Source organism: Dermacentor silvarum, chromosome 9, assembly GCF_013339745.2.
Source record: "Dermacentor silvarum isolate Dsil-2018 chromosome 9, BIME_Dsil_1.4, whole genome shotgun sequence".
NCBI lineage: Eukaryota > Metazoa > Arthropoda > Arachnida > Ixodida > Ixodidae > Dermacentor > Dermacentor silvarum.
The window spans coordinates 53108066-53114065 of record NC_051162.1 but is presented as its reverse complement, the minus strand read 5'-3'; positions in this window follow the sequence as shown (position 1 = coordinate 53114065).

Here is a 6000-nt window from a genome sequence, read left to right as displayed (position 1 = left end):
AATATGTTTCTTCATCTGCGTTTCGCAAGACCTACTGATGGAAAACTATATGCGCAACAATACACACGAGAGATACATGGTGCTTGAAGGACAAGAAAAATATTTGTTGTCCAAAGGGAACCGTTCAGTAGCATAGTAGAATGAAAGCCAACGCTTCGGCCGCAATGCACGCGCAATCACCGAGCAGCAAGGAATTTATTCTTAAGACATAAATACATGTCATATGCAATTATGAACACCTGCAATTATGAACACCATTTCAGCGGTCTGAACGGAAGTACCAGCGCGCGAAGTTGTACGAATGACCCTGCGAGCAGTATTGCCAGCAGTATCTAACGGCGCGAACTTCACTCTAAGAACAGTTGCATCCTTTTGGGTGCATTTTTGCCACACATCAATAATCGTCATCTGTCTTGCTTGCGTTTCCTATCTTGAAAACTCTGCCCTTGCTACTTTCCTGTCAAGAACGCTGTGTCACGCTGATAACGCTCTTGTCGTTCGTGACCGAGAAGTGCCGGGCGCACAGCGTTAAAGAAAGGAAAGCCACGCAAGTCAGATGACGATTATTAAAAAAAATTAAATTATGGGGTTTTACGTGCCAAAACCAGTGCTGATTATGAGGCACGCCGTAGTGGGGGACTCCGGAAATTTGGACCACCTGGGGTTCTTTAACGTGCACCTAAATCTAAGTACACGGGTGTTTTCGCATTTCGCCCCCATCGAAATGCGGCCGCCGTGGCCGGGATTTGATCCCGCGACCTAGATGACGATTATTGTTCTGTGGCAAAAATACGCCCTGTAGCGAATGCCGAAGGTCCGAGTGGCCACGAAGGCTGCATGTATGGTGCCGTGCCCGGTGCCAAGAGGAGGAGATATCCAGGGAGATTAGAAAACTGTTTTATACACTGTACATGGTATTTTACAAGAAGGGCTCCATGATATTGGAGCCGTCTACATGCTAACATCTTTGCATGTATTAGCGTTTACATCTCCGAGTGTTCTACATGGTCGAGCATCTCTACATGGTCAAGCCTCTCCACAACACTCAAGTCCCCTGTTTTAACCCTTCCGTTTCCCTCTTTACTCGACGAGGGAATACACTTTAGTTCTTTTAGCCAATGACAGTCTTTGGTCAGGTAGCCATATCCCGCACGTGATGTGTCGTCGTTTCCCGCCGGGCTCCGCCTCCAATCTTGCTAGGTCGCCCCGAACACAGGCAGCGGTTGACACCTTGGGAACCGAACGTTGATGTCGTTCCCCCGGGATTGCCAAGACACTGGCCCCTTTCAAGATTCGCCTCTCCATAGCGGTCAGGTCGCGGAACCAGGGTGGCTGTCTCGAAAGGGCGCCAGTTTGGCGCGTCGCAATCGACGCCGGGCACTCGTCGTGTTCGGGCGGCGCTGGTAATTCACGGAACCGCACCGAAGAGGCGACGACTGCCGTTTAGCGACGCATGAGATAGCCTGGAGACCAACGCTACCCCTACAGTCCCAGGTGACAATTTCTGGGTCGCGAGAAAGAGGCGCCAGATTGGCGCGTCTGAGTCGGCGCCGCCTCCTTTTGTACTGAAGGACCGCCAGACACAACCGCACCCCCGCCGCCAGATGATGCATCGGGAGGTCGAGTTGTTCCATACAGCTCGGCCGGTTTGATGCCTGCTTTGCTCAAAGCCATGGGGGCCGCCGCTTCCAGGAATGAGGATCTTCCCGCCAAAGGCCTCTTCATAGGTGGGCTCTGACTGGACTGCAGAAATGCAAGATGACACGCTCCAAGGAGCGAACTTTGTGACCACACACATGCTGCAAGCGCCACTGCAAGCCACTCTCATCTGCCAGACTTTCCAATTCCAAAAATCTGACAACCCCCTATCTAAGGAAAACCCTAAAACACAAGGTGCGCGTTGATCCGGACAAGTACCAAGAAACTTGCGACTGATGTGTCCTTCGCAACAGACACCACTGGGCTTATGTAATAAAGCTAAGTAATTATGAATTACGAGCTTCCACAGATCAGGAAGGCGAAGGGAGAACTGGCCTTCCACTAATTCACATTCCGTAACACTTAGCACAAAAAAGCTACATAATCCTTACCTAATATCGAAATTGCCAAATAACAGATGGGACAAACTATTTACGACTTACTACAAACTCGCGCAAACAGTAACTTGCACAACTTGCGCGTGACATGCAAAACTATATGCAACTGACACTTTGCATTTCAATTCTTACCTGTCGCCGCGTACACACTCCCTTTTAAATAGTTGTCTAACAGAGCCGAAGAGGTTAACAACATAACAAAACTGCGACATTCTTTACGCCTGTCAAACATTCAACACCATCTCCCACAAATGAATACAAAGAAGAAGAAAATGCTACTCGTCTTCCTGTTTACGTATTCTAGGGCCCCGGTCACACTCCTTTCTTTCAAACGAACTAGAGGGGGTCGCGCATTCCAGGGATTTCGCAAGGCGCGTCGCGAAGAAGGCAAGAGCCACTAATTCGCCTGACACATCCGGTAGCTGTGACTTTAGGACAACCGCTTCCAAGTACGGGGAGGGAGATACATTGACAGAACCGTGCGCGCACTTTCCAATTATCTGCTCGGCAGACCCTTTTCTTTTCCCCCGCAAGTGATAGGCCATTGTAACAGCCTACAGGACGCTTCCCTTTGTCCCTCTGCTTACAATGCGCTGTACGCGAGGCGGTTAGGCGACGGTCACTACGCCTGAATCTACGCGAAACTCTCCTTTTCGCGACGTGCGTCACGCCGATCTCCGATCTCAGGAAACGCCTAAGCTTAGGAGTTACCCTCCTTCGATTTTTCACGCTCTCGGCCTGGACTCTAGCGAATTTGCCCCTGTCGCCTTGGCGCTTCGCACGTTTGATTCCAAGCGACCTCGTCCGCCTTTCTCGTTTTGCGCCTACGCCTTTTCTGTTTGGTATGCTGCGAAGAGTCTGCAGCACCGGCACGCGCACTTGAAATTTCGTTGCCCCTTTGGGATTCACAGTGCGACTGCCGTTCTAATAGAGCATGACCAGATTTGATCTTTGAGCATGTTAGCTCGTCATCAAGTCTATCTTCAACTGGCTTAGCTCTATCACTGCCCTCGATTGCATGCTCAACATCTCGCTGGCCTTCGAAATCAGACTTTGTTTCCAGAACAGCCTCGTAAAATGGCGAAACAAGCCTTTCTTAGCGCGTGTCACTGTGTCCGTTAACTACTGGCACCACTGCCCTCTCAGCGCTGTCTGAACTAGCTATGTTGTTCTCATCTTGGCCTTCGCAGTCGGCCACGAATTCTAGGGCGGGAAAACCACCACTCACTTCGGTGACCGCATTCACCTCGCTTCCTGCTATTAACACGTTTAACTCGTCACTGCTTGCAGCTGCCTCTGAACTCGTATCTTGGTCCTCTGTCCTCTGCTCAAAAGGGGACGCGCCTAGCAGTCTCTGAGTCTCCTTGCGTGCCTTTGCCCTGAAAGCTCCCTTGCTTGAGAAGGATTCTCCCGGTTCCCTCAACATTTGCTCTGACCTATTCGAAAAGCAATGCGTGACCTTGTCTGGCAGGCTGGCCGAAATTGCCGCCGCCGTACACACTTGGCCTAAAGGGCCTTCCGTTTCTAAAGCGGGAATTCCCCCAGTGTCTTCGATTTGTGTGTGTCACTTGCATCACACCTTTTTCAAAACTTTCTACACTAGTCATCTCAGTGCTAATGTTACCCTCGACAGGCTCGGCTTTTTCGCTGTCATGTTGGCCTTCGAAGTCGGCCTGCCGTGCCACACCAAAGCGCCCGAATAAAGCCCTCTTAGCCCTGTCGTAGTCGCGCGCTCTCTCCTCTGACAAGCAATGCATGAAACACGCACCAACACTAAACGGGAGAAGTGCTTCTAATCGCTCGGCCCACGAGTCCCGGCTGACACCCTCTTTCTCACATACTCGTTCAAAACCGGCGAGGAAATTAACAATACCCTCGTCTGTCTCGAAAGTGTGGAGCTGGCGTCGCGCTGTCCGCCATCTGAGCATCTGATTTTCCCGTTCGAGCTCTTTCATCCTAAGAGCGTGCCGTTGCGCTGCCTCTTGCTCGCGCCTCTCGCGAATTTCTGCATCGTGCCTGCGCCTTTCTGCTTCACGCTCGCGCCTCCTGCACTCCTCTGCCTTTTGCTTTCTTTCCTCAATTGTCTCCCAAGCCTCATCAGCTTCCTCGACCGTCACCTCTTCTGCCTTCATGACGTCGAGAATTGCTTCTTTCGTTTTTGCGGAGTCGGCCAAAATGCCTAACTCCTCGCAAATTAGAAGGAGGTCCTGCACTCTGAATTTCTCCATAGCGATCTCCGTTTGCCTTCAAAATTCACCCTTCCTAAAATTAGCTATTTAAAGAAGGTGAATTTCCCAAAACGGTGCCCGCCAGAAAACACAAAGTTACTCTACTAGCAACTACTTACTTGTACTAGAGAGTTCTGACGACATGAAGGGCAAACTCAGGCACAAAGCCCGTCCTTATCGCTACCACATAGGGAGATTGCAGAATTTCTCGCTTCGTGCTCCTTTCCCAGCAAAACAATTTTCATGGCGGGACCGGCCTTCTCCCAACTCACTTCCTCATTCTGTAAAAGCTCCAATTGTTGACTTTTGCCTACCGCAGGGACAACCAAAATGCCCATCGGCTCACAACTTTTGAGGAGTTCCGGGATTTCAAACTTATCCGTATTTACAGTGCACCCTGTGTTTCTTCCCCTAAGTAACTTAGCCCACGAGACACTATATTCTTGGTCTGCGAGACAAAATCACTAACAACACAAAACACCATTAGTGACTTAGTGACCTGCGCCAATGAGTCTGGCGAAAGACAAGCAAACACGTAGCACTCACCACACCGATGTAGCCAACGCCGGCCGATCCCATAAGCTGCCAGCCACTGTTGCGAATGCCGAAGGTCCGAGTGGCCACGAAGGCTGCATGTATGGTGCCGTGCCAGGTGCCAAGATGAGGAGATATCCAGGGAGATTAGAAAACTGTTTTATATACACTGTACATGGTATTTTCCATTAAGGGCTCCATGATATTGGAGCCGTCTATACATGCTAACATCTTTGCATGTATTAGCGTTTACATCTCCGAGCGTTCTACATGGTCGAGCGTCTCTACATGGTCAAGCCTGTCCACAACACTCAAGTCCCCTGTTTTATCCCTTCCGTTTCCCTCTTTCACTCGACGAGGGAATACACTTTAGTTCTTTTAGCCAATGACAGCCTTTGGACAGGTAGCCATATCCCGCACGTGATGTGTCGTCGTTTCCCGCCGGGCTCCGCCTCCAATCTTGCTAGGTCGCCCCCGAACACAGGCAGCGGTTGACACCTTGGGAACCGAACGTTGATGTCGTTCCCCCGGGATTGCCAGACACTGGCCCCTTTCAAGATTCGCCTCTCCATAGCGGTCAGTTCGCGGAACCAGGGTGGCTGTCTCGAAAGGGCGCCAGTTTGGCGCGTCGCAATCGACGCCGGGCCTCGTCGTGGTTCGGGCGGCGCTGGTAATTCACGGAACCGCACCGAAGAGGCGACGATGCCGTTTAGCGACGCATGAGATAGCCTGGAGACCAACTGCTAACCCCTCAGTCCCAGGTGACAATTCTGGGTCGCGAGAAAGGGGCGCCAGATTGGCGGGTCTGAGTCGGCGCCGGCCTCCTTTTGTACCGAAGGACCGCCAAACACAACAGCCCCAAAGGGTGCAACTGTTTTTAGAGTGTTGATGAAACTCAATTCACTTCGATCGCAGCGGGGCCACAGTATTTTTCCACATCAGGTGCCTCACTACAATGAATGCGCCGCCCCAGCCGCTCGTCCCACTCAACCGTATTCTAGTACAGTCTAAATGAGGGGCTTTATCCATGCACACTAGCGGTAAAACGCGAGCGGCGCACTGCCGGCGTTGAAACTCAGCTGATGATCATATGTGTTTGCTCCCTTTGAAGCCGGCGGTTACAGATCGCGGTGTAAGATATA